Source organism: Artemia franciscana, unplaced genomic scaffold (assembly GCF_032884065.1).
Source record: "Artemia franciscana unplaced genomic scaffold, ASM3288406v1 Scaffold_1262, whole genome shotgun sequence".
Lineage (NCBI taxonomy): Eukaryota > Metazoa > Arthropoda > Branchiopoda > Anostraca > Artemiidae > Artemia > Artemia franciscana.
Genome location: NW_027062775.1, coordinates 61,015 through 78,712, shown reverse-complemented (window position 1 = coordinate 78,712; position 17,698 = coordinate 61,015).

Genomic DNA, 17,698 nt, shown 5'->3' with positions numbered 1-17,698 from the left:
TTCTGGAAAAGGCCACTGGCTTAATAGTGCCAGAATTTTTGGTTAAAAAAGAAGTAAATTTTAACTCCAATCCCAAGTTATCTAATATGGTTAAAACAGTGATCATAGTATTAGGCCATCTCTCCTTGTAAGCGCATGTACTTTTTTTGTATTCCTTTTATTGAATGACTTGTTTTTTTAACAAGAAACCTAATTAACCGTATTAAAATACAATTGGCTAAATAACTACCAGGTGAACACATTTCTTATCCTCAGATGGGGGTGGGGTCTGTTCAAAATCGGCCAATTGCCTTTTCTTGAGGGGCTAGTACAAAGAGGAGAGCCGATAGAATTGGTCAGTTGGTTTTGGAAAGACACCCTCCTTAATGCAGAAATAAATGTTTCGTAGAATTGCTAGTACCTATGGTAATATCATATCATTTATTATTTACCTTATTATTATTATTACTTGCCTATTATTTGCCTAAATTAAAGATCATGGAAGACTGTCGTAGTGTTTCTATATTTCTTTCGAAGTATCTTTTATTATTATCATCCTATCCTCTATAGACTATATTAAGACTAATCAGCTGTTAAAATAGCCGAGCAAATATACATTTTACCTACGAAATCCGATACAATATTGAGTTTCTCAATGTAGTGTTATTTCATTTTGGATTCGTTGATCTAAATGGGGTATCTATGACCGAATATTAACGGCAAAAACGTACCAACGCAAACATCTCAGAACGAACTATGATCTGACGTGGAGAGCAAAGTTGGCGTTATACGACTGTCAAGAAAAAGTTATTTTGAAAATTTTGTCTTTACTTTTGAAAAAGAATGTATTCTTTATTGTTTCTTCAAGAAACACTATAAAATTCTGGGACCACTGTAAGCGTCCTAAAATCCTTACAGTATATTATTTCTAAATAGAGTGTTCCACTTTAACCCCCCCCCCCGTTAGTTTGATATTGAAACCAAGAAAACTACACCAATGTGACTACCTTTTCGTTGTCTGAACTAACTTGTTTAATAAATCGGCGGAACATATTTGGAAATTCAGTTAGGATTCTCCAAGGTCTAAAAAAACGTAATTATTTCTGAAATTATGAGTAACAAAACACAGAAAGTAGTGAAATCCATAGGTTGTTTTAAGGCTCTAAGGGTAATAATTTGGACTTGGCACTAAAAACCTCTAGCAAAAATATTCCAGAAGCAGCCTGGGTCCGCTTTCCAAATCTAACTAATTCTTATATTCTTTCGGCTGTCGATCAGGTAGCCTTTTGCCAGTCCCGAATATCAGATGAGAGACTAAGTCGGTGTCGTTAGTCATCTTGTGAATATCACCTAAAAATGTCTTTGGCTCATATTTTTTCAACAGTGGTATTAATGTCAATGGCATACCATAAAATTAAAGTACGAAATGGCAAAAATGGTTTTTGTAGTTCCTGTACACTCTTCGAAAATTGTGTCATTATCATTCATTAGTTGTGTTATGTCTTGTATTATCATTCTGGAAAATAGTTTATAGTTTAATAACCATATAGTTTAAACCCTATACAGGCCCCTATAGGAACGATTACCATAAAAAATCTCTAGCGCTTCCCATTTGGTATCTAGGTCAGACTATTGAGAAAAAAAAATATTGGTATGATTTATTCAAAATTTTCAATTTTAGACCATGCTGCAAAAATATAACATTAGACTCTCAACTATGTGAACATGAGGGAACTTTCGCTTGGTGTGGAAGGCTTTATAACAGGTGTTTTTTCTCGCAGTAAGGCAAAATGGTAGATCACTTTTTTTACATTCAAAAATGATACATCCTTATTTGCACTTTTTGCAGTGGCTTTGCTTGTCAATCTTTTCGCCAATGATCAAGTCCATCAGCTTGAGCAGATATCACCGGTCAATTTCGATTGCGACTTAGAATGGGACTAGGATTTGTTTCAGCATTTTGGAATTGTCTGCCATGTTTATGTTGGGGCATAACACACGCCATGGCATAGAACCCTGCAGCAACTTCAGACCTGAAGACTCTCAAGATCATCGGTCCGTATGTCCTTTGAAGTAAGTGCTTTGGCGTCTGACCTTAAAGGAAGTCAGCCATTGCATACTGCTGCGTCAAAAAGCCACCAGAAGATTCCGATACTTCATTTTAGTGTTGGAAGATGACTGTGGCACATATCCGTCAGCAAGTCTACTAAATGTATACTCCTATGACGGTTGTTCTCATAAACAATAGCAGGCGTTGAAACTTCAACCTTGGATTTATTCTTGACGTTCTTGCGCCTGCATGAATTCTGTGGCGTAATTCTTGCATACGTCGAAGCCAAGCAAACCATGGTGTTATCTAACCATTTCGCTGCAATAAAGCCGGAATAAATATCAGTCCTGTAATCTGACGTTTCTCTTTCTTTTTCTAAATTTCACCATCTAAGCGGAGTGGGCAGCCCTTCAGTCGCGCTTTGTTCAACGTAAAAATGCAAGGGAATTCTTTGATTTTTAGCAAGCTTATTCATTTCAAGCTCGAAAACCAATTGTCAAAGAAAATCTTGTAGCTTATTTTCTCTGGCAATATTTTCATCAGAAGTAAAAATATGTTGCCTTCAGCTTCAAGATCTGGCTCTATGACAACTCCAACTAGAATGCCCCTGATAAACTTCAAAACCATGTGCACAACCTGACACACCAGTTCTTGTGAACACTTTTTCCCCTCTTCTTTTTTTTTGGTATATTTTTGTCTCAAGTTTCTTCGCTCCTAGGAAGGAATCATTTTTTCATCAATTGAATGGTATTCATTGAGCTTGACTTCAAAAAATTTGGAAAGGATATGACCCAGGACGGGTCAAATCTTGTGTAGCTTTCTACATGTTTCTTAGCTTTATTATTGTCGTTTAAACGTTGGAAGGCAATAACAGTTCCTAAATATCTTCTGTAGATTGACTCTAGACACTGCTAGATGGAGATCTTTACTTAACATCAATAGCAGCGGTCCCATACCCTAGTATCATATACTGATTCTGCATGTTTTAGGTTGTAAGACGAGCGGATTTTTTTTTTCGGAAAAGCAAGTTTATTAATTTCTTCATCGTTTGTCTTACCCTGCTATGATCCCTCAACCTTCAGCCCCCGAAAAATACAAAAAGAAGAGTAAAAAAAAAGATAAGAATGAATGCAATAGGATAAATTAAAAAAAAAGTTTTTCAAATGTTAATAAGGAGCAGCATTAAAACCTAAAACAGGATAGAAATTTTTCTATATATGACGGCTGCCCCCTACCCACTGCCTTGGTCATTACAGTAACTATTTTAATTGATTCAAAAAAGCTTGTTATTTCGATTCAATAATCCTTGTTTTTCAGCAGTCCAGACGAGGAACTGTTATCTTGCTACTGATCCACATTCTTCCACACTTAAGTAATTCCAACTGTAGTAATTCTAAATTGTATATATTTTGTATACATCTGACAGACAAGAAATCTTTCACCTCTTCGTTTTATTTCCAGTTTCTGTCTTAGAAATCGCCAACCTTTTCATTCATTTTTCTTATCCCTTGGTTTGGCGATTCATTGTTTATTCCAGATGTCATACGACAGCTCTTGGAAGATATCAATCGACTGCTCTTTCAGCCCAGGGCCAAATCTAGATTTTGTTAGGGGGGGTCACAAAAGGAATTTTTTGGGGGAGGAGGGTTACACAAAAAAAACGTAGAACAAATCCATTATTTTACGTGTTTACAGGTCAGACAAATATTTTCGGGTTCCCTTGCATATGGCCTTGTTTCAGTCCCAACGTCAGATGCAGCAAAAAACTTTTTTTTTATAGTACAAAGTAATTAAGTACAATGTACAATGTTTTAAAACGTGAAAAGTACAGCGATTTTCTACCACAGTTTCCTCTATAGGATTAAAAATTGGTCTGAAGAACATCAGCATATAAGATTTTATTAACAATAAACACTAAAATCGACCATGATTTGAACTAGTGCCACTTGCAGACTAGCTTGGGTAGGTCTCTTCATTATCTCATCAAACGCAAACTCGTTTGCGATGAGTTTTCGCCGCTTATAACATAATATAGCTTTTGTCATATCATAAAGCAATTGATGCTTAAAACAAATGATGATGGAGAAGAAAAACGGAAGAGTTCAAATGGTAATTACTCTGGACAGATTACTGAAACAGAATTTGGATAATTTACGAAAATATTAGTGTTAATTGGGACTTCGTTCTCTTGGTTGCAATAAAGTGAAAAAAGATCTGATCCACTCAAGTTTTTGCTATAATGATGACACACTGTCCCGGAAGCTATAATAAACATGCGGTTTGTAATGTTAAGCATGATTATTCAGATGAGTAAATACAAAAAAAAAGTGCAACCTCACTATATTCCACAGCTTATATACCAATATACAGTTATGAAAACTCGATTTATTTTTGGGATACTGTGCGCAGTAGCGATGCTAGCGGCTAGAGACAGGAAACTGGCCGTATTCAACAAAACTATTCAAGCTTCTCATGGGCAAGATAGGAGTTGTCATAACTGTATTCCTGCCTGTAGTGTTGTAGTACGATCTACGCGTCGGAGCGCGGGCTTGGAGAAGGTGCCAAGTTCAGAGCTCTGTACCAAAAGCTTCTCATGGGCAAGATAGGGGTTTTCATAACTGTATTCCCGCCTATGGTGTTGTAGTACGATCTACGCGTCGGAGCGCGGGCTTGGAGGAGGCGCCAAGTTCAGAGCTGTGTAAAAAGTACTCTCTACTACTTTACTGTATAGGTTTCTCCTATTTTACTCTCTGTAAATTGTGACTCTATTTCTCTGTGCTCTCTTCTCGAGAGTCTTATGGTAGCGTTGGCCTACAATCTGGGGTTCGCCCGGTAGAGGATGTCAAGTGTCTCTAACTTTCATAAAGTTTATGTGTATAAAAATATTTAAAATGTATAAAATGTTTATTTACACATATAATACAGTAAATGTACACACGACGAGGACAGAAACAGAATAAGAACTGAATAAAGTATTCTAAAACGGTGGCTTATATTCAATAAATCAAGGAAATAAACATCGAAGCATGTGACAGGAACTGACCTATTTTAATCTGTCAGTTCCTGCAAATATTCAGAATTTATAATATTAATGTAGTCATCTAGGAAGTGGGAATTACACAGAACTTAATTATGATTAAGAATTTAATTATGTATCTAACCTACTTTCACTACTTTCAAAGTTTACAGCTGTGTACCAAAAGCTTCTCATCGGCAAGATAGAAGTTTTCATAACTCTATTGGTATCTAAGCTGTGCCATATTCTTTATTTGAAACTTGTCAAAGACACAACGACAATTTGAAAACGGTCAGCAAATAAATATAGATTGTACATTTTTTATCCAAAATCTTAGGATCTGGTGTGATTCACAAGATCATTTAAATGATATTTTGTTGCTAGGTTTTTCTTTGGTCTCATAACATTAATGTTTAGGCATTTCCCAATAAAATGGACCATATGAATATGGATTGTATGGACTGGAATGCGGAAAATGGACCTGTAGTCGTGGGTACCATCAGAAGGACGCCAGGGGACAATATCTCATCTATTGGCTAGTTAACGATGCTTTTTTATTGCAAGGATCCTTCAGTCTGTCATGCTGCAGTCAGGATCAAATCCTGGAACCCATATTTTCAGGCAAAGATCAATCATCAGGACAATTCTCCTCTCCTTAGGAAAGAAAAGACAGAAAATATAAAAATAAGCTGTTGAAAAATATTTTTCATTTAAAAGCTCTTGGTAATTATCCCTTCTTTCTCTTCCTCCCCCCCCCCCTGAGAAATTTTCTGATTGCATTCATGCATTACCCCCATTTTACTTATAAAAAATCGCAATTTCAATTCGCTCTGACTTATAATTAAATAAAAAAAAACTAATTTTTTTAAAGGAAAGTAAGGAGTGTTATTAAAACTTAAAACGAACAGAAATTACTCCGTATATGAAATGGGTTGTCCCCTCCACAATCCCTCGCTCTTTACGCTATAGCTTTTAATTGTTTTAAAAAGTAGAATTGTGGCAAAGAGTCAAACTCTAGCGTAAAGAGCGAGGGATTGTGGAAAGGAAAACCCATTTCATATACGGAGTAATTTCTGTTCGTTTTAAGTTTTAATGTCGCTCCTTACTTTCAGCTAAAAAAATTAGTTTTTTTTTTATTTAATTTCTGAACGTTTTTGAATTAATGCGTTTGGTTTTGGCTCTCCGCATATAAATTATTAAAATTAAATTTGTATATTAATTCTTTTTTGGCTAAATGGCTTTCTCTTAGTTTTGATCAGACGATTTTTAGAAATAAGGGGTGGAGAAGGAGGCCTAGTTGCCCTCCAATTTTTCGGTTACTTAAAAAGGCAACTAGAACTTTTAATTTTTAACGAACGTTTTTATTAGTAAAAAATATACGTAACTTAAGAATTAACTTACGTAACAAACTTTCATAACCTTATATTTTTATTATGTATACGAGGGGGTTTGTACCCTCGTTAATACCTTGCTCTTTACACTAAATCGTAATTGTCCAAATTCTTTAAGAATGACCCCTGAATCAGAAAGGCCGTAGAATAAATAGTTGAAATTACTAAAAATACTTTAGCATAAAGAGCGAGGTATTTATCTCCTCCTAAATACCTCGCTCTTTATGCTAAAGTATTATTAGAACCCCTCATATTCGTAATAATATCTGTTCGTTTTAAGTTTCAATGCTACTACTTCCTTTCATTTGAAAAAAGTTTTCATGTTTAATTTTCATTGTTTTCTTATAGTAATGCTAGAAAATCCTGCGCCCTTTTCATTGAATTTTTCTTCCTCCATGACAGATTCCTCCAAGGAAAGATCCTCCAACAAAGCCCCCTCTCCTCAGCCCCACCCCCAAACAAAATAAAATCCCCCTGAAACCGTCTGTACACTTCCCAATAACCATTACTATATGTAAACACTGGTGAAAGTTTGTAACTTGCAGCCCCTCGCCCAGGGATTGTGGGGGAGTAAGTCATCCCCAAAGACTTAGTTATTATGGTTTTCGACTATGCTGAACAAAATGGCTATCTTAAAATTTTGATTCGTTGACTTTGGGAAAAAATGAGCGTGGGAGGGGGCCTAGATGCCCTCCAATTTTTTTGGTCACTTAAAAAGGCCACTAGAACTTTTCTTTTCCGTTAGAATGAGCCCTCTTGCAACATTCTAGGACCACTTGGTCGATACGATGTCCCCTGGAAAAAAACAAACAAAACAAAACAAATAAACACGCACCCGTGATTTGTCTTCTGGCAAAAAATACAAAATTCCATATTTTTGTAGATAGGTGCTTGAAACTTCTACAGTAGGGTTTACTCGTAACTTTTGGTGCGTAAGACTAAACTTGATGAAACTTATATATTTAAAATCAGCATTAAAATGCGATTCTTTTGATGTAGCTATTGGTGTCAAAATTCCATTTTTTAGAGTTTTGGTTTCTATAGAGCCGGGTCGCTCCTTACTACAGTTCGTTACCACGAACTATTTGATCATACTCTTTTGGTTTCTTATTTATTTTAGTTTTTTCATACTTTAAGTTTTTTTTGAACGTCGTGTATAAACAGTGTGGTCTTAGAATGTATTTTTAGTCTGATTACCAAGTAAAATTTAAAAGGTTCTGTTGTTGTTTCCTTAATCCTGCTAAGAAATTATAAAATCCTCAATCGTTTTAAGGATCTTTTAGGGTTTCTTTTCCTATGTTTCCTTAGTCAGGAAATCAAAATTTAAGGATATGTCCTTACCTTAACCGGAATTTTCATTTCCACAATTTCCTCAGCTGTTCATGGCTGTTCAAAGAAAAAAAAAGAAGAAAAAAAGAGATAGGAGCTTGAAAATTCTACAGTAGGGTTCTCTGGTACGTTGAATCTGATGGTGTCATTTTCGTTAAGATCCTACGACTTTTAGGGGGTGTTTTCCACTATTTTCCTAAATAAGGCACATTTTCTTAGGCTCGTAACTTTTGATGGGTAAGGTTAAATTTGATGAAACTTATATATTTAAAATCAGCATTAAAATGCGATTCTTTTGATGTAGCTATTGATATCAAAATTCAATTTTTTAGAGTTTTGGTTACTATTGAGCCGGGTCGCTCCTTACTACAGTTCGTTAGCACGAACTGTTTGAAATAACTGGATTTCTAGAGTCCATATGTCGGCTGATATGTCCTTCATTTTGAGTAATACTAGGTGAGACCAAGATGTTACCTGATAAGTCAAGCCATTATTACTTATGCTGTTTAATGACTTTGAACATATTATTTTTGTATCTTAGTTTTTAAGATAACTTTAATTGTGCGCTGACAGTTACTGACACCACAGTCCCTGTAAGACTATGAAAAGCGTCATAGATTATTTTGTTGTTGTGAGGCTACGTATTTATTTTTTACTCCTCAATCGATGTTCTTGTTCCTTATACTTGGTTTTTGTGTTTTTAGTCAAGCACAAGTTATTTGTAGTCTTACGCCACCTATTTTAGGGGTTCATATGGACCTGCCCGCGTAAATGTATACCAATATTCTGTTATGTCTTAAGCTATATGGTATGACTTAAGTTCTAGACCTGGTGATTTTAAATATAGGTTTCTACCGTTCTAAAGAACGTTTGAGTTTTGATATTCTTTTACCTTTGGTTCCTGATTGACAGCTTGTTCAATCGAACCTGGTTTTCCACGATCTTTAGAATTCCCAAATATAATTATTGGCTACCTTCGGTGCTAGGGAAAGGTTGGCTGGACATTAGGGTATACTTTCAATCTTAGAACAACTCTGATTCTAGTTGTTTTTATCATGTTTAGGCTGGAACACAAGATGTTTTGTCAGAGCCTTACCAAGTTAATTTTTAGTATTTGATTTTAGGAGCTCTCGGTTTTTCAATCAACATGATATAGTTTACAATAAAAATTGCCAGTCTGGTACTGTGTGAGTTTTTCTTCAATGATGAAAATAAATTATAGGAGAGGGGAGAGGAAATAGCAGGTGAAATACTATTTAGGGGTCGGTTTGTCTAACTACCGCTTGTACTAAGTTCCACTGTCCATAGATTAAGAAAATAAATATATACAGAATATTGATAGATAGAGAAAGAACTCCATGATGAAAGTGAAGCATCTTAAGGCTGATTTTCCACAAATTGTTAAAAGATGAGTACTAAACTGAAAGTTGTTGTACAAAGAAAGCCATACCTTTAACAATTTGCTTATAAAATAATATATGTTATCAAGAAATTCCCTAATATTTCTTGCAAAAAGGACTTGACTTGATTCAAGAAGAAAATTGGTTTTAAAATAAACACGTAAGTAGAGCTCAGCAAAAATTGGTGCAACTTGCTGCAACTTGGCAAGTACTGAACTCCTGCACATAGTCCCATATATATAAGACCCCATACAGTAAAATAGCCATCTTCAATTTGGAACAACAAAGAAACACATTTTTCTCATGGAAAACAGTCGTGTGCTTAATTTTTCCCATTTATTTTCTTTGTTTTTTTTTTTTGCTAATAAGGTAGCTCTAAAACACTATAGAAATATGTCTGTGGGCTAGTAAGGCTTAATCATACAAGTAAGTATAAGAGGGCATGAGCTAATTTGTATTTATAGGTAATTCCTGTAAACAATAAAACATAATGTAAAAATATATTTCAATTTTTGACAAAACTGTTTCTCCATAAACACAATAATATTACACAAGCGTCTTTTGACAAGAATATAGCATATATTTATATTTTGAAAAATCGCTTCACTGGATTATGGTGCCCTATTTGACTAGTTTTGTCACTTGCCTCCCTAAAATTTCTCAACTTACTTGTCTATGACTAAAAATTCTTCACATGGGATTAAACATTGACTGTATGAGTTTCCTTAGACATTCTGCATTTGTTGCTTTTTTTGTAATTTTTTATTTCTGTATTGTTATCTGTTTTTATTTCTGTTATTTCTGTATTTGTTGCTGCATTTCTTACTAAGAAAAAGTCGAACAAAGTCAAACGATATTCCAACTGTAGAAAAAGAGGGTTAGGAGAAACACAGGCCTCCTCATGCTAAGCTCTGAATTTTGTATTAATATGGACATCAGTTGAGTGTTTTTATTACTTTTACAGGAAAAACCTATGCAGATTTTTGTCAAAGGCCTTACTGGAAAAACCATAACTGTCGACGCTCAGTCATCAGATAGTATAGAAAACGTGAAGATGAAAATTCATGATAAGGAAGGCATTCCGCCTTGCCACCAGGGTCTCATTTTTGAAGGCAGAAAGCTTGAAGATAGCCAAACTTTATATGATTATAACATACAAAAGGAATCAACGCTTCACCTGGTCTTACGTATGAAGTTCCACGTAGGTTTCAGCCATAATTCCTTTGTTTCAAAATTAAATTAATTAGTAAAGTGCATTCCTTACCATAAATGAAGGCAAGATGCTTGAAGATAGCCGAACTCTATATGATTATAACATACAAAAGGAATCAACGCTTCATCTGGTCTTATGTATGAAGTTCCACGTAGGTTTCAGCCATAATTCCTTTGTTTCAAAATTAAATTAATTACTAAAGTGTATTCCTTACCATAAATTAAATTTAAAAAAAAACAAGTTTTTTTAACTGAAAGTAAGGAGCAAAATTAAAACTTAAAACGAACAGAAATTACTTCGTATATGAAAGGGGCTGCTTCCTCACCAACGCCCCGCTCTTGACGCTAAAGTTTGACTCTTTCTCTCAGCTCTTCTTTTAAAACAGTAAAAAACTGTAGCGTAAAGAGCGGGGCGTTGGTGAGGAAGCAGCCCCTTTCATATACGAAGTAATTTCTGTTCGTTTTAAGTTTTAATTTTGCTCCTTACTTTCAATTTAAAAAAAACTTGTTTTTTTTTATTTAATTTCTGAACGTTTTTAAAATCAATGCATGTTTTGATTTTGGCTCTCCGTAAAAAATCAATAATTTGGATTCGTAAAAAATCAAAAGTTCAAGTTGCCTTTATCTTAATTGACAAAAAAATCGAAGGGCAACTAGGCTTCCTCACCCACTCTTTTTTCTCAAAATCAATCGATCAAAATTATGAGAAAGCCATTTAGCAAAAAAAAAAATGCAAATTTTATTTTAATTATTCCTCCGCGGACAGCCAAAATCAAAACACGCATTGATTGAAAACGTTCAGAAATTAAATAAAAAAAAGTTTTTTAAATGAAAGTAAGGAGCAAAATTAAAACTTAAAACAAACAGAAATTACTTCGTATATGAAAGGGGCTGCTTCCTCACCAGCGCCCCGCTCTTTACGCTAAAGTTTTTTACTGTTTTAAAAAGAAGGGTTGAGAGAAAGAGTACGAACATGTTATAACAGGGGACTTACCAATAATAAAACAAGAAGATCTTCAAATTATAATGAATAAAGGGGCTAATTTTTGTCTTTCCCATCGTTTAAAACCATCGAGTATTTTTAATAGCTTAGAAAATGATTTTGATTTATTTATTGATATGTGGTGTAAGAAAAAGAATAAAAATAAAAAGAGCATTTTCAACGTTGGAAGAATTTAATTTTTAGTAGAATACGAAATAAAATATATGCTAACTTAAAAAAAATAGTAGCACTAAATCATTATTTTATAATTCTAGGATAGAACAAGCAATGCTAATCTACAGAATGAATTTGTAAATGAAATTTGATTAGCCCTACACTACTAAAATGGTCAACGCCTTGGTGCACCAAAACCTCCCTTGTCGATGCCCCTTCCTCCCATTCATCCTCCTCTATCATCACAAAGTGGACATCTGTGTTCACCTTCTCGACAAGGACCTCGTTCATCATTTCTTTTCATTCCACGATTTCCACCATAGCGCCCTCGACCGCAGTAGGGTGCGGTCTGCCTCAACATTGCCCCCCACGAGGAGGGCCTCTTTTGTCTCGCCTCTTAGTACGTGACGAAAATGATCTCTGCTGGGTTGTTTCTTCGACTTTTAATCGATGGCTCTTGTAGCAGATTGGCTAGAAGAGGAAAAACTTGTGATAGCTGTATTTACTCTTCGAGTTGACCATGATACTCTGGTACGAATGTTGCTTAAAATTGCTTTCGCATTAAAAGAAAAATAGGAAGCACATTCATTATAATTGAAACAAAACAAAAAGTTTTGCCGGGCGAGTTCTTTTCATTGGATGAAAATTCAACAGCTCAAATATGAATGAAAAAAAGGCATCATTTGAATAATAATAATTTTCATGAATAAAACTAGTGATTTAAAGCCAAGCAAATAAGAACTAAAACAAAATGGGAAGCAGGAACAAGAGCAACGATACTAATTTTAGATGTTCTGACGTAAAGTGCCTATCTTCTTATTACGACAATAAAAATGTGAAAAAAATGAACCTTCATTAAAAATCTATATTGAATTTGTTTTTATATTTTATCAAAATATAAGCTATATTAAAAATTTATTTTTGAGACCTTACATGTAAAGTCCCAATATTACTGGGGAGTAGACGCCCTACTGACTCATAAAACAAAGTAACTATCTTGAGCTCAAAATACGAGATGTGTATTGCTCAAAGTCAATTCTAGATCCTTTCTCTGTGGTCACTGTCTTTGAATATTAACATAGCTATGTGCCAAACTCATCAAATCTAGTACTAAAGAAAGGAAGAGGCCAGAAGAAACTTAGAAAGGAATTGTATGAATAGGTTTAAATCAGTTATTTAGTTATTTAGGCTTAAAACAATTATTTCATTACCAACTAAGTCTCCATTACTCGTCACATCTGATTTCTCCGTTCTGAAAATGGAAAACAAGGAGAACCCACGTTTGTTTATTTTTCCCTGTTAATTCAAAAACTATAAGCTCAGAGCTGACTTCTGCTGTCTTATGCAAACTTATATTTGACTTATACTTATGCTGACTTATACTTATGCTGACTAAAGCTGACTTATACAAGGCAAAACCAATGATGAAACCACAATCCTTGAGTAGAGAAAGAGAGAGAGAGTGAAGGAGTGAGAAAGAGTGAAGGAGAGTTTATGAGTCACAGAGCCTTCAGGCTTCTATCTCTTCCTTTTCTTAACTTGTCAGAAATTTAAGCGAGACATAAATACTGAAATCGTGCGATAAATACTATACAGCTAGCCGACTGACATCCCAAGCAAAAGCTTCAGAATTCCAGTTGCCAAACAACCTCAAGTTGAAAAAAAAGTGTAGCAAGGCAATATTTTTCGGAAGATAAAGAGAAAGGGTATTGAAAGAATAATATCAAGCATTAAATGATATTCTATATTGTATGATAAGCGCTACATAGAATACAAGAGCCTGGGAGCCAAAGAAAGTGTATAAAAGGAGGTGGTAAAAACAAACGATGAATTAGGTAAAAATGTGTTTGGTATTTGTCCAGTCTTTGAAATGAGTATCCTAGGTCTTAATAATAAAGGAGGAAAAAAGTATCACAAGCTATTTCCTGAAATCTTGGACGACGCCTTGAAAATGACGCAGCGCTCTGAAGAAGATCCCTTGATGAACTTCGGCCTAAAACCCCGGAGAGGCATTGTAAGTGCCTGATGCATTGATCGGCGTGACAAGTCTTACTGAAAACCCTTGGTCCCCTCGGATTGTTTCAGTATATGTTGTATGTCCAACATAATCTCATTATATCTGCCCAATAGAATGTTCTTAATGTTACAGTTCCTTCAATTAAAGCTCAAATATTTCAAATAGAATACTCATTCTTATGTAAAGGATAAAATTTTTATACCCAAGAATCTGTAATACCAAATATATGTGATTTGTGTAACAAGTATGCTTCGCTTTCCGTCTAGAATTAATCGCCTGTCTTCTCCCTCTCACGACCCGTGAAAAAGATCGCATTCAGCGCAAGTTTTAAAGCGATTTTGGTTTCGCAACTCCAATTATTTTATATATATATATATATATATATATATATATATATATATATATATATATATATATATACATATATATATATATATATATATATATATATATATATATATATATATATATATATATATATATATAGTTGCTATATACCTATTTGGTGGGGCGAAGCACCCCACCAACTAGGTGTTGGGGTGGCGCGAAGCGCCACCCCAACAGCTAGTATATATATATATAAAAATAAGTTGTCTGTGTTTGTGTCGAGTGACGTCATGTTTGTGTGTCGACTGACGTCATGTTTATCGACTGACGAAATTACAGATCGGGACATCGGGACACAAATGACGACCGGGACACCGAGACATAGGGAATATAAATGACGACCGGGACACTCAAAGAGAAAGCGACCGGGACACAAAGAATGTTCGATTAGCAATCACCATCAACAAAGCACCGGGACACAAATGACGACCGGGACACAGGGAATATAAATGACGACCAGGACACTCAAAGAGAAATTACAGACCGGGACACCGGAACACAAATGACGACCGGGACAAAAATGACGACCAGGACACAGGGAATATAAATGACGACCGCGACACTCAAAGAGAAATTACAGACTAGGACACCGGGACACAAATGACGATGGGGACTTAGGGAAACAACAACAGCGGGGACGTCAAGGGGCACAGGGGGATATATAAATGACGACGGGGACACAATTTTCGATTAGCAATCATCATCAACAAAGCTCAAGGGCAATCATTAGAATAATGAGGTATAGATCTGAATACAGATTGTTTTTCCCATGGACAATTATATGTTGCATGTTCAAGAGTCGGTAAGCCTGACAATCTATTTATGTGCACAGACAATGGGACAGCCAAGAATGTTGTATATTCGCAAGTTTTACGTAGTTAAAAATATATATATATATATATCTATCTATATTCACAGGTGTGACACAGGGACACAACTACAATGGCGCGTAACTAATATGATGCGTAACGACTTACGCGCGTGGGGGGGGCTTGGGGGGGCGCGAAGTGCCCCCATATTTATATATATATATATATATATATATATATATATATATATATATATATATATATATATATATATATATATATATATATATATATATATATATATATATATATATATATATATATATATATATATATATATATATATATATATATATATATATATATATATATATATATATATCGCAAGAAATAAAAGGTCTTGTTAAAATGTTAAAATCCATTGTGTTCGGCTGATCTAAGTCACTGAAAAAATAATGTTCTTCAGAAGTACGTAGATTCGAAAATCTCATTTATCGGCTTGGCTAATAGGTGGTGAAGGTTTTGCCTAAATGTCGCAACAGCAGCTTCTTAAGCAGTGAGAATGTGATGATTAGTCACTGCGCCTAGTGTGTGACTTAATTTTGGTCACAGGAATAGAAAAAAAGCAATGAAAATAATACAGCTATCTGTCAAAAATTTTGAAAGAAGCACAATAAAAAATTAATAAAATATCATAGAGGTAGCTGACTAAAATTTGGAATATGAGCTTACTCTTTTGTTTAGTACTTGTTGGACAATTTCAGCCGTCTCAAAAGCAAAAAATCCACTGCACTGCGTGTTGAAGAATTGATTTTCACAGCAACTACTTTCGCAATGGCTCCAAAATTTTCCTGGTTAAAGGGTAAAAATAAAATCAGTGCCAATACTAAAACTTGAAGCAATACTAAGAAAAAATTAAATTTAATTGAAATTCTTCGGATTTTGTTTTTAAAGCAAAATCGGGGATGGAGTCTTAACAAATATCATGATTCCGCATCTACAAATTAATATGAGCTGTGTGTCATAGCTGAATCTGAGTAATTCCGCATCTACAAATTAATTCCGCAGTAATTCTGCGGAATAATCCTGAGTAATTCTGAATTCCGCATCTACAAATTAATACGAGCTGTGTGTCATAGCTGAATCTGAGTAATTTTGAACCGTTCCAGAAATCAAAATAAACTAGGGTGCGTTCCGGGTAATAAAGAGCATAGGTAGTAAAGAGCATAAACACCATTCAAGTATTATGATTCGCCCCCCCCCCTCCAGAAAAAATCTGCCATTTGTGAAATTGACCAGCCCCAAGGGAAAGTATGACAAAAGAAAATTACAGAGAAAAAAAAATTTGGGATATTCTATTTATATTCCAAAATAAAGTTAAATATTCTATAGGTTCTATTTTTGTGTTTCTTTTGATTTTTTTGTGTGTTTTGGGGCTTGGTAGTTAAACTTTTATAGCAGGGTAAAATAAAGGTTAAAGAAAATAATTTGCTAACTTATTTGAACAAATTACTTCTATCCTTTTTAACTTTGCTTGATTTTGACTTCATGTTATTAAATAAAAAAAAAAAGTCAAAGATACTTCAGACGGAGAGACCTTCTTATATGCGCTTATTAGACGTGAACTTGATTGTAAGGGCATGTATATCAAAGATGTCGATACTGGATCAAGTAAACAGGAAATAACCACTCATTATTCGTAGGTATGTCCTGTATGCTCTTTCATCATTGTGCAACCCTTCTACAGTTGCCACTAAACCAAGGCTTTGAAATTATTTTCTTTACAGATAGAGCCCTTTTGACGTTACCATCAAAATCCTATGGACGTTACCAAATCAAACGCTACGTTTCACAGCTATTATTGTTTATTATTCACTCACACTACGCAATAGCATAATGCGTTCAATAATGCATATACACACACTAAAATAGACAACAAAAAACAAACGAAAAAGAGAAGGAAAGAAAAAAAACAATTAACAAATTAAAAAAAACTGGCATGGCGAAAATGCAGAGGAACACGGACACAAGCTCTGGTTGAAAGTCATCTCTGCTATTTCCAAAGAAACTAGAAGCTTTCTTATAAAAAATCGGTTTTTGCTTATTAGGGAAGAAACAATAAAAATGAATGAAATCTATAATAACTTATGCGGTTTCTCTTTTTTGTCAAGAATGGAAAAAAATCCAGAGGCCTAAAAAACAAAATGATGACAGAATGTGTAGTAAAACTGAGTTAACGCATGTCTGTTCGGTTACCATCTATTAGTAACATTCTTAGCGTATCCCAACAGGATTTTCATATTTATATATGAGACTCTGCAATTCCTTAGGAAGAAAGCAAAATCTACAAGATTTGATAATGGAAAACTTTGAAATCTACTAGAGAAGAAAATACCTTTAAATCTGATTCTACAATATTCGGTGGTATGTTGCCATCCAAAACTTGATGAGAGTCTTGGAAATTCCAGTCCCTTCCATCAGGTTTCATTTGTCCTATACGCTTGTTATCCCTGTCATCAAGACGGTCACCAACTGCCAACAAATCACTGATAGAATTTAACGCTAAAGCTTTAACCAAACATCCAGCCCTTTTCAAAATCCCTTTCAATGATCTTAACTCTTTTATTCATTCCTTTAAAAGAAAGTATTTTCAAGCCAAGAATAAATTAAAATACAGGGGTGCCAATTCACAGAAATGTTGAAGGGGGAGCGAGATTTTTTTAATATGAAGATTTTAAAACTCAAATTTTTGGGGAAAGGGTGTTATTTTTGGTTTCTTAATGAAATAGCCAAAAAGCACAGAAATATTCACAATCAAAGGGGAAGGGGAATGATTGCATCCTCCATCCCTTATTGGCACCCCTGCTAAAAGGATGTTACAAACTTTTTTTTCTAGCAAAGCAGCCGTCTAGAGCTTTGTTGATCTAGACAAAAACAGAAACTGGCTTTGTT